We start from the raw sequence: 12,275 nt of genomic DNA, 5'->3' as shown, positions 1-12,275 counted from the left end.
TGTGGGTGCTGATTCTGCACGCAGCCCACAAAAGAGGCTCTGTGTAAACGATCTTATTTATTTCACTATCCTTCCCCCATTCACCAGGCAAATTATCACATGTGTATTTAGTTTCAATAAGATAAAAAATTGCCTAATAAAATATTTACTCAGCCTTTGTCCCTGCAAGTGTAAACTCATGTAATTACAGAGCACTCCAGAACCTGTGGCTATAAATCTCTAGAAATAAAATCCTCAGCACATTGACAGAATAAGGCTCCCATTTACTGTGAAAATGGGAAGCTAGTCCATGGCAAGCTGCTAGATTAACTTAATGTGCTCCAATTCGTGCTCCTTCTCTCTCTTCAGCCTTCAGGGAGGGATGTTTATCTCTTCCTACTGCCTAGAGATGGCTGTCATTACGTTTCCTTCTTAGGCTGGAGGAGTGATGATCCCACCTTTTTCTCTGAAATCACTGTCTCTTAACCCAGTATTGGCTTGTGTTGCTGGCAGTCAGTAGCACCTGGGATGTGCTGCTCAGAAAGGCTGATGTGTATGGATATCCTTGGAAAATTCAAAGCATCCCAGTAAAGAGATGGCTTTATCTCAACTATTAACAAAAGCTGGTAGATATTAAGGTGCCCTGGCCTGATCATCTTGGCACAGGACATGCTGCCAGCACAGACATGATGTGACCAGGCTGCTCTTTCCAGGAAAACATTCCCAGGGGGATTGGGAACCCATGCCCGAGGAGGCTGCATGCAAAAGGCAAACGCTCAGCCATGATCCGTTTGTTATATGGGCAGGGGAGAAGAGGGACTATTATTTCTTATTCTCAGTAATGTTTCAGTTGTGGGGCTTTAGCTTGGAGGGATCAGAGGAGGAGGGAGCACGAGGAATATAACAACCTCTTTTGTACCTGTCACTTTAATGTATGCCTACTCCTGCTTTGGCACAGCACCAGAGCCTTTGAAACACAGGAGAGTGGTATGGAGTATATTTTGAAGGAACTTTTAATTAAGTCTTCCCTTGGGCTACGGAGCAGAAAAAGGTGGGAGTGCCTGTGGCTGTTTTTAAAGGGCTCCTCTACAAAGGCAATTTTTTTTCTCAGGCTATCACAAGTCTAGGACTGGTGAAAAAAAAAAACCAAAACCAAAAAAAAAACCCCAAACAGGTAACTTCTCTAACTCAGCAGGTAACCTAACACACCAGTCCCTGAAAAAACACAGCAATACAGGCTTTTACTTCCCCAACTAATTACTTGAATAAAACACTGCTTGGACTCAAACCAGGTATCAACATTGCATTCAGCATTGTCAACTCCAACCACAGCAGCCAGCTAACACCCAATAGGGGAAAGTAGAGAGCAAAGAAGGAAAATGTTCTTTCCTGCTGACGCTGTAGGGGATCAGGGTGACCCTCAGAAAACCCTTCACAGAAATGGGGGAGCAGCTCGGTTCTTCAGGAAGTCCTGGCCTAAGGTCTCCCTCTGAGAACCAGAGAAATCTTCCTGATGAAGAAAACCTGGTTGCTTTTTCTTCTTATCTGGGCAGACCAACCTAAAACACAGGCTTTCCTTTGCCAGTATATTTTCTGTCTGAAAGCATTTCATTGATGGAAAATCCCTAATGAAATCTGGTAGAAGCTCCTGCAGAAGGTGACCCAAGGTAAGAATAGCTGGAAGCGGTAGGAGGGAGGAATTTCTTCAGTTAAAAACAAAAGTCAAGCACCACCCAAGTTCCATAATCATATTTGTGGAAAGGAGGTTCCCATATCAGCCCAGGTGTTCATGTGGATCTTTGTGTGAACCTCTGAGCTTTATCTCAGAAACCAGTTCACCCCAGGAGTCTGCAGTGCCAGTTTTGCAGTGGTGCATGCTGACATGATGCACGTCCCACGTATGCAACCTGACCTGTGCACTCACTCTGATGATGGAACTTCTCCGTTTCCAGCCCGGAAGGATGACCAGGGTTGGCAGCTTGGCACTTACAGTTTGCAATGACAGCAGACAGTGTCCTCCTTCTCCAGGACAGAGCTACCCAGGTAAGATGGCTCTGCTAAAATAAGCTTTTTTTTTCTTTGTCTGGTATGAGCTGGTGCAGGAAAGAGCAGGGAACAATCTGGAGGTGATGAGTGACCAAGCTGAATGCAGACCCTACACCATCCACCTCTGGGGATCATCACAAAACTTCACCGTGAGGCTGAAAATGGGAACTGGGATTTTCATTCCCCTTTCCTAAATCAAACATGATTTATGGAACCAAGGGCTTCTTCCCTCTGGATCTCCCAAAATTTTATGCTGATTGAACACAAGATAAAAAAATCTTGTGTCTCAGTCTTAGATCTCCTTCATACCTCTTCCATCCATTTCTCCCTCACTTCCTCTCCATCTTGGTGCCACACAAAAACTGTCTCCTTCTACCCAGCTGGCAAGACAGAATTGCACTCCAGAGAGTACAGCCTTCAAAATCTGAACAAATCTGTTTTCTATGGCTTGGCCCTCCTATTCCCAGAGTCTCCAACTGCAGATGATGTTTTTGTTGTAACCAGTGTTCCAGGTTCCAGCACCCCTGAGGGGTGAGAGCCCTGCCCTGGGGGCTGCCACATGCACACATACATCCACTCCTTTAAAAAAGGACCATAGCAGCCTAAAATAAGTGACTGAAGGTCTGATTTTCTTCCCATTTCTGCCCAGTCTTAATAAAAAGCAAACATCCCCTTCGGGAAGTTATATTCACAAAGGAAATTTAATTTCAAGAAAGGCCAGTTTCAAATTCACCCAGGCAGCACTAATGTTTCCATCAGATGCCACCCTGTGGCTGGAAAACACCTATCCCAGCTGGTGTCCAGAGGAAGGGCTCCATTGCCCCTGGAATTGCCGTGTCCCAGGGCTGTGAGGCAGGGCACGGGCAGTGGAGGGGATCCCGTGCCTGGGGCAGGTGTGTGCTGGCCCCCAGGACGTGCGTGCGAGAGTGTGACGCCACTGCCGTGACGTCTGGAACGTTCCTGCCTTGGGAAAAGAGCGCTGGCTGCCGCCCAGGGATCTTTAATAGAGACCGAACATGGATGTGGGGATGCTTGTGTGTAATTACACACAACGTATAGGGCCATTTACCATATGGGAGCAGTTGGAGCCCTTTGATCCTTCTCACCATAAAACTGGGCTGGAGAGGCCTGGCGTGGGGGAGTGGGGTCACAGAGGGGCTCACTGTCGTTCCAGCGAAGGCCAGGGCTGTGCCTGTATTTTCTCATTTCCCATCAGTGTTCAGGAAAGAGAATTGCCAGCGCAGCTGGAAGAAAGCAGGAGCTGGTGTCCTCTGGAGCCCAGCTTGGGGGCCTTTGTCGGCAAAGCAGAGGTGCCCCAGTGAGGTTTGCTGGGGCCAGCAGCTCAGCTCCTCCAGGAGTGACCCCCTTCCCTGCATCCCCCAGTTCTCGGGCAGGCACCCCTCATTCACAAGGCAGCTCAGAGAGGGGATCCCTGGCTGAGAAATGCCTGTGGTGCACGGTTTTCTTGTGCTTAGGGTGGTAATGCCTGAAAATGGGGGGAAGTCCACCTGTACCCCAGACCCTCTGCCAGCCAGGATGCCAAGTGCCAGCACAGGAACTGCACTGTAAGTCTCCAACATCTTTTTGGGAAGGTCTCAGCTTGCCCCTACACTCCTTCCTGATTCTCATCTGCTTCACCTGCACCCATGATGCCTTTACAGGGCAGGACTAGGAAGGAGCTGCTCACAGATTTGAATGGGGCTTTATCACAGCCATGCCTATCTTTTTGTGCTTTTCACAGTTCCCTGACTGGATGGTGCCAAAACTACTTCATTAAAGGGAATTACATCCTACAAATGCTACACAGACTTAGTTATTTCTTCTCTTTTTCAATTCCAAAAAAATTCCCCAATACCTCACTTTGCAAAGACAGCTGAGAGTTTAATTGTATTTTCCACAGTCTGGAGGGCATCAAGTTGTTATTCCCCAGCCTGAGTTTATTTCTGACTCCACCACTGAGGTGTGAGTAACCCTGACCAGACCACTTGGCCCCTCTGACTTGGTTTCTTCTTTTCTCTTTTATTTTCCTGCAGTATGAAGTTCTTGATAGAAGAGCTGGTTGTTAGTTTGCATTTGTGGGGTTTGTCATGCAGCGAGGGAGAGGGCAGGACCAAAGCAAAAGCACTGAGGAAGGCCTGCCAACGGTATGATATAAACAACTGGATGTGTTGCTGAAGACAAGGGGGTTTAATTGTATGATTTGTCTGAACCCCTTGCTCACCAGCTAAACCTAAACCTGAGCCTCTGGATAGTCCACGTCTGGGCTTGCCCCAAAAACTGCTCCAGACTTCACGGCAGCCCTGCCATGCCCCTGCTATCCCTGCAGCTGGACTCTGGGGACCTGCAGGGACATCACAGCATCACAAATCCTTGTTCTCAGAGCCTTTCCTCCATCTTACAGGCTGCTGAAAAGCATTTGCTTGCAGAGGAAAATCCAGCAAAGGAATGTTGGTGAAGGGTGAGGGTGTTTTTGTGTGATTTTCTCACCCACACTCACCTGTTGAAGCTGAGGGAGATGCCTGGGTACAGAACCACCTGCCTCAGCACCCAAATGTTTCAAGGAATTTTGTACACGTGGGTCCTAGCTGGTGAATCTCCCTGGAGCCATTTCTTCTTCTCTCCGTATTGCTAAAACATGAGAAATTACAGCACCTCTGCCTGCACACAGGGGTGTCAACCCAACTACCCCCTCAGTAAATCCTCACCACCCAACAGATACTTGTAAATGCCTTCCATCCATCCTACATGGACAGTGCTGCTTGATTTAAATTTCCCCCATTTCTCAATCTTCTTTTCTTTTCCTTTTTTTTTTTTTTCCAGGCTATTTGAGCCACAAAACTGGCCAACAGACACAGCTGGGAAACACACTGCAGCACAAAGGAAAAATAATAAAGGCTGGGAGAAGTTCTTTTCCCCTCTACAGAGCTGTAATTGGGTCTTCTCTTTTTATTTTATTTTTTTTAAGCTCAGTTGGGGTATGAACTCCTTAATCTTAGTTTGACTTATGGGAAAGGGAGGGCATTAGCATATTTATAAAAATTTACCTTGTTCTGAAACTGTAGACATGCTTCACCTTATAATTTCATGATTAGTGTCATTTCATCATGGGGGAAAAGCTACTTTTTCTATCCAGCGGCACAAAACGAATACAAATCAAACACATGCTTTCTGGAATTATTCACACAATGTTTTCAAAAATCGACACAGTTCAATAGTTGAGCAATAAATTTTCTTACTAATGAGACACTAAAAAATGTTTTTGATGTTACGCCCAGGGAGAACTAGTTATTGCAGATTTATAGGCAATCTGTGCAAAGACTGTCCTTTGCTTCCAATGAGTTTCTAATTTTGATTTGATGATATCCAGCTGTGGAGATTTGGCCATGATATTATATAACTTGTGATATCACATCTATACAGTATTTTCTTCCCCCTCGATGGCTGCCCTTTTCATACACAACCTGGACTGCAGCATCCCATGGTTTCCTTGCGCAGACAGCCGTGGCATGTGATGTTTATGGATCCCTTTCAGGAGTGTGTGCAGTTACAGTACGTGCATCTCGTAACTCTCTGAAATACAGGAGGCAAATTTAAATTTTGATGGAAATGCAGCTTTTCCTTTCAGCTCCTGCTGCTCTCTCCATGGCTGGGAGCTCAGAGCAGGTCGGGGTGTGGGCAGTCATGCTCCGGAAGGCCTTGCAGACAGCGCTTTGTGGTTCCTTTTGTTCCAAGAACTCCTTCCAACATTTGGCTGGAGCCAAGCCAGCCAGGCTTGTCCAAGCCAGGGGAAGCCACCACCGCAAGGACTGAAGTCACCACAACCCACACACGGGAAGGTTGGGAACAGCCAGCGAAGGGCAGTCAGTGGCCTCTTGTGACACCATTTCATCAGCAAGAAGCCTGAGAGGGAGGGTTTCCCAATGCAGAATATTTTCAAAGCAGAATATTCAGTGAAGGCAAGCACCTATTCATTTCCTGGAAGTAACCTGCAGCAGGGGTTTATTCCCCAGACCCTGCTGCAGACGATCTCAGGCCTGCCCTGGGGACATTTTTAATCCGAAACAAAGCAAGCCGTGCCTGTATGGATACTGCTGGCAGGCCCCCTCCCTAGGAAATGAGGGAATGTGGTATCTCTCAAGGGGTAATAACAAGGCTCCTCGCCCGGATACAAGAACGATGAGTGCTCCAGAAGTGCTGATGATTAAGGCCCGCGTTTGGGCCGCTTGGAAAAAGTGGTCTCCGAGGCGAAGTAGCCACAAGCCGGTTCTCTCCGCCGCTCGCCCACCTTCTGCCCACATGGCTGCCGTGTGGGGAGGCCACGGAGAGCCCGGGCCAGCATTCCTGGCAGGATGATCCTGCTCCAGCTGGGCCCCAGCACGCAGGGCCTGCCCCTGAGCGACCTGCAGGCCGCACGGCACGGCTGCTGCCATGGCAGGACAACCCACAGGTAACCCAGCACATCAGGAGCACTGCCGTGGGGTTCTCACACCAGGACAACCCACGGGTAACCCAGCACATCAGGAGCACTGCCGTGGGGTTTTCACACCTGGACAACCCACAGGTAGCCCAGCACATCAGGAGCACTGCCGTGGGGTTTTCACACCAGGAAAACCCACAGGTAGCCCAGCACATCAGGAGCACTGCCGTGGGGTTCTCACACCAGGACAACCCACAGGTAGCCCAGCACATCAGGAGCACTGCCGTGGGGTTCTCACACCTGGACAATCCACAGGTAACCCAGCACATCAGGAGCACTGCCGTGGGGTTTTCACACCAGGACAACCCACAGGTAGCCCAGCACATCAGGAGCACTGCCGTGGGGTTCTCACACCAGGACAACCCACAGGTAGCCCAGCACATCAGGAGCACTGCCGTGGGGTTTTCACACCAGGACAACCCACAGGTAGCCCAGCACATCAGGAGCACTGCCGTGGGGTTTTCACACCAGGACAACCCACAGGTAACCCAGCACATCAGGAGCACTGCCGTGGGGTTCTCACACCAGGACAACCCACAGGTAACCCAGCACATCAGGAGCACTGCCGTGGGGCTTTTCACACCAGGACAACCCACAGGTAACCCAGCACATCAGGAGCACTATTGTGGGGTTTTCACACCAGGAAAACCCACAGGTAACCCAGCACATCAGGAGCACTGCCGTGGGGTTCTCACACCAGGACAACCCACAGGTAACCCAGCACATCAGGAGCACTGCCGTGGGGTTCTCACACCAGGACAACCCACAGGTAACCCAGCACATCAGGAGCACTGCCGTGGGGTTTTCACACCAGGACAACCCACAGGTAACCCAGCACATCAGGAGCACTGCCGTGGGGTTTTCACACCAGGACAATCCACAGGTAACCCAGCACATCAGGAGCACTGCCGTGGGGTTTTCACACCAGGACAACCCACAGGTAACCCAGCACATCAGGAGCACTGCCGTGGGGTTCTCACACCAGGACAACCCACAGGTAGCCCAGCACATCAGGAGCACTGCCGTGGGGTTTTGCGTTCTTTTTTAGGAAGTCTGCAACTTGGGCGCACTGCCAGTAACTCACAGGCTCGGCTCCTGGAGGAAGACAATAGGACAGTGGTGGATTATGCGGAATGGCTGCAAACACAAAGGCTACAGGGCGACTTTTTTGCCTAAACAAACTTTTCCAGCTCAGGAAGTATGATGAGGAGACTGTGGCCACCCTAAATAGTATCAAATTAACTGATAACTCACAAGCACTTCAGTCAGTTATTCTGACGGGCTGCAGGAATCAAACCCGTGGCAGGGACAGCAAATGCCTTTGGCAGGCGCTCCCCTGGGAATCAGGCAGAGCCATCCCCTCATCCCTCACATGCCATGCATATGCATATTTCCACATAAATCATGGGTCTGAGCAGCAGAGAAGCACTAAACAAAGTTAAAAGTTCACAGGAACACATTCAGAATGACATCTTATTCTCAGCTTTCAGTAAGCGCATTATATTGAAGAGCTGCCATTCTTTTTTTCTTTATAAACCCAGGGTTTTGGTCCCCTCCTCCTCACATGCACCTCCTCGTCACACTTCTATCTCCAAATTCATTTCTGATGCAAATTTTTTCAATGGCACTTCAGAAACATATACAGAAAATGCAGCCAGATGTCTTCCTTGGATTTCAGGAAGGCAGAGAAGTGTCAGAATTAAATCTGGATGTCTGTGATGTTGCCAAAAATAGTTTCTGCACTCACCCTGTGTCTGTGAAGATGGATCCCAAGGCCAAACACAGAAATTAGCTTCCATATCAACCTTTTACTGTCACTTTCATCGCCACGCCAATAGATTAGTTAAAATAACATCGTTTACTGGCATGGAGTGTTATTGCAAACAGATGTCATCATTAGGACGAGTTCTACTATTTCATCCAGGAATTTATTCATGGAATTTTTGATTTTTCTCACTGAAATAAGAAACAGTTTTCAGACTTTGAATCTTTCATCCCTGAAAACCACTTTAGGGTGGGTTGTTGGTGGTTTTGTGTTGTTTCCCTCTCCCATGAAGAGGAAATCAGCATTTTGCTTGACATGGCATAATTCTGGTGGTTATTTTCAGTTAGTTAGAAGTTTTCCTGCAGTGAAAGACAAATGTTAGTTGGAAAAATACCTATGATCAGCTGTAATTTCCTGTATATCTTTCATAATTGCATCTAATTGCATTCTGCTTCCTTCAACTCTTCTGCATCTGGGGTTGAATAATTCTAGGATCAAATGTATTTGTTTTTCCATAGTCATTGAGTCACCTTCTCTGTGTTATTCAGATAAAGCTGGACATTTATTTGTAATGTTTGGGTTTTGTTGCCTTCTTTTTTATGGAGGGAGTCTGCATGGATAAGAGATGCACATTTGACTTCATTCATTAGAAAGGAACATGAAACAGTGCAATGTAATGAGATCAGCCACCAGAACTCAGCAGCTCAAAGACTGGACCAGGCAGAAATCTGAAATCTCAGTCCTGCTGGAATGAGAGGCAGTGTTTTGGTTGACTTCAGCAAGGATTCTAGGATTTCATCCTGAGAATTTAATAGTTCTGCTGTTCTAAGTAAGTTCAAGCAGAAACGCATGCTTGCTGGTGTAGAATAAGGTTTCAGTCCTGCACAAACAAAAGCCTATGCATCTAAGTAAAAGAATTTTGAGCCCCTGAAATTTATTTATTTAATCTGCTTACAACATATTAAATATTGAAAACTACATTGTACTAGATTCTGTGTGCCTCTGAGAAATAACCACAAAAATCACCCAACACACAAAAAATGCAATAGTGGCCAATTTGTATTCTGATTCAATCTGCTCCAGAGGAGAGAGCAACAAATCAGGTCATGTTTGGCACCTAGTTTTGTGTAATATGTTGACTCATTTGCTGCTCTCTGGATCTGTGTATTCCTTACACCATGACTAATAAGTTGTACATAACTTCTGTTTGAAACTTGCAGTGTCCCCATTGCATGAGCCCTAGTGCCAAGATAGGAATTCCCAACACCCCAACACAGCCCTGGCCTCTCTGCTCCTGCTCACATCATTGGAAAAATTCCTTTAGACCACAGTAACAGAGGGTCAGTCAGTCACCAAAATCAAAATCCTTTGAAGAAAAAAAAGAACTACTACAATCTATTTTTAAAGGCCAAAACCTTCCTGACCTCTCTTATAATATATGAGAATGGACACTGGCAAGAAAAGGCACCTTTGTAATGTAAGATAGAAGTTTAACTTCGGAAAAAATGGGGAGAGCTTCTATTAACAGCCCTAGAGTGCACACAGTGTCAGCTTGACTCCTGGAAAATCCAGGTGGATCTCGGGACACTCACAAAGAGCCTGGAGCAGGTGCAGGTGGTGCAGGACCAGCTGGGCAGCAGGGAGCAACAAATCCGCACCCCACTGGGGTTGACAGGCACCCAGGTGCCCTGGAAAGCACTGAACTAAATCATCCCGACTGCAAAGGTGCATAAAGGAAGACAGAAAGGTTGGAGTCTGAAGCGACCTCTGGAAATCACCTGGTTCAACCCCCCTGCTAAAGCAGGTTCAGCTACAGCAGGTGACACAGGATTGGCTCCAGGTGTCTTGTGAATATCTGCAGGGGAGGAGACTCCATGGCCTCTCTGGGCAGGCTGTTCTAATGCTCAATCACCTGCAAAGTAAAGAAGTTTTTCCTCATATATAGGGGAAACTTCCTGTTTCACTTTGTGCCCACGCGGTAGTATCTTTTCCAGGATAAACAGCTCCAGCTCCCTCAGCTTTTCCCTGTAAGAGATGCTCCAGCCCCCACATCCTCCTCTGGACTCTGCTCAGTTGCTCTTTGTTCACTGCCACTAACCCTCTCCTCCTTTTTTCCAGCACAGGGTGTCGTCACAGCACTGCAGCTTCCTGGGATAGCCAGAACAGGCTGTGGAACAGCATTTGCCTTCCATCCTCACTCACAGCCCTGTGCTGAGTTGCTTAAATGCATAAAAATCTTGATCCTGCATCTCCTGTGAGTGCCTACAGGGACCACCGCTGTGTCTCATTACGCTGAGCCGGGAAAAGAGCAGGAGTTAGTTACCGACGGCAGAGCAGCCCCCAGAAACTCTAGCTGGAATTTCTATCTTCTTCCGCATTTGCCTTTACTGTAATTATGTTTCAGAATAATTTCTGTGTCAATCTCCCACTTCCAAATATAAATGTCACTTCTCTTGCCCGGATTCAAAACAAACTGTCAGTGTGAAATAGCTTCTAACACGTTAATAATGAAATACCGTTTTACCCCCACTGAGAACAAAATGCTAGGACTAATCATACCATTCTAAAGGGCTTATAAATCAATAAACCAAGAAGCAGTGAATGAACAAAATGCTGATTGAAATCATAAGCACATCAAGTATCTGCAGATAATCAGTGTCACATGTTTGAAATAAAAATAATAAAAAAAAAGAAACAGTTTTCCCTAAACATGTGGATACACCCAGTGCCTTGCTAGATTTTATTCTCACAGTGTGGTTTGATTACCTCACCAAGGTAGATGAAAGCACAGCTGACTGTTAGAAAACGAGGGCAGCCAATCACTTTGTGATGTGACATTCACAACCCAAGCAGTACAACCTCATCATAAACTGCTCCAGTAGCTGGGACTTTTTTCCTGTGTCTCTTTCCCCCCTTTGCTGCTGGGATGCCAGCTGGCAACCCTGAGCTGGGAGCAGCTCTGGTGCAGTTTCTCAGGTCAGGGCTGTGTCAGAGGGCCAACATCACTGCTACCAGCTGGCCCACATGCCTGTCTGGGTTCACAGGGTGGGAACTGCTGGAATCCATCACACCTCAGACCCTGCTGCCCTCTAACCCAGTCCACACTGCAGCCTGGGCAGCTCAGGGCTCTACCTCTCCCTCCCACCTGCAAAGTGTCTAATAGTTTCCCACACCTTTCTCCCCCTGAAGCACCTGTTTTGTGGCCTTTGACCCCATGGAAATTTTGGGCAGCAGCTCCACAGGGATGGTCCCCTCTGGTATCTTGTATAACACACTCGTTCAAAGTTAGCTGTTCTGGTGTCCTTAGCTGGATGCACAACACACCTGAAAATCCTCCTCAGGCTAAGCAAGATTTGTCAGTTTGGTGGTGGGGAAAGCTTTTCTCAGATTCTTGGTATTCTCTTTAGTGATTCACATGATTACAGTTAAAGAATTCCTTCCCCTTTAGGGGGTGTCTCTGAAGCTCTGATATAAAAAATGTTGTCAACCTTCAGTTTCTAAGGATTTCCAAAATGTTGGCACCATGGAAGTGTCCAAGCACTCAGTTTGGACCCAGGAGATCTGGCATCACAATCCAGTGTTTGCAGGTGTAACACCTCCTATGAAAGACCCTCCTGAAGAAAGGAACAGCCCTTTGTCAACTGACACTTGATCACCAAACCCACAGCTGCTCTCCCTGCATTTGTCACCCAAACCTGTTCCCTTTTGTCCCTGAAAAGAGCCTGTGAGAAATCTCTGGTACTTTAGAAGTGGCACATTGCCATTTTTAGCAAACAAACCTTGTTTCAAAAGTAGAGGCTGGCACTCAATGCACAGAGAAATGCTGGATGCAAAACACCAACAGAGCAGCTCCTCGATTTTATGGAAACTGGTGACAGCAATTTCCTGTGTGAGAATAAGAATGGTTCTTATTTACAGTCAACTCCAAATTATTTCCTCATATACTTTATTGAATCTTTCTTAAAGACAAATTCTGTAAGGCTCATTGAATCTATTTCAAGTAAAAAG

The 12,275-nt window shown here is 47.1% G+C and overlaps 1 long non-coding RNA gene across 2 annotated transcripts; it reads left to right on the top strand.

Moving 5' to 3' along the window:
• The first annotated feature begins 10,007 nt into the window (after positions 1-10,007).
• LOC136293628 (uncharacterized) lies at positions 10,008-11,148 on the top strand. 2 transcript variants are annotated; one of them, XR_010722200.1, is made up of 3 exons: positions 10,008-10,086; positions 10,213-10,294; positions 10,386-11,148. It is a non-coding gene; the product is annotated as an uncharacterized lncRNA (long non-coding RNA). The 2 variants fall into 2 exon arrangements; XR_010722199.1 differs by having other exon boundaries at positions 10,037-10,107.
• The last annotated feature ends 1,127 nt before the right edge of the window (positions 11,149-12,275 follow it).

The sequence above is a fragment of the Chamaea fasciata genome, unplaced genomic scaffold (assembly GCF_029207755.1).
Source record: "Chamaea fasciata isolate MVZ Bird 193981 ecotype frontalis unplaced genomic scaffold, bChaFas1.0.hap1 SCAF_9, whole genome shotgun sequence".
Lineage (NCBI taxonomy): Eukaryota > Metazoa > Chordata > Aves > Passeriformes > Sylviidae > Chamaea > Chamaea fasciata.
The sequence above is the reverse complement of the archived record's forward strand: the minus strand, read 5'-3'. Positions and strand labels throughout refer to the sequence as shown.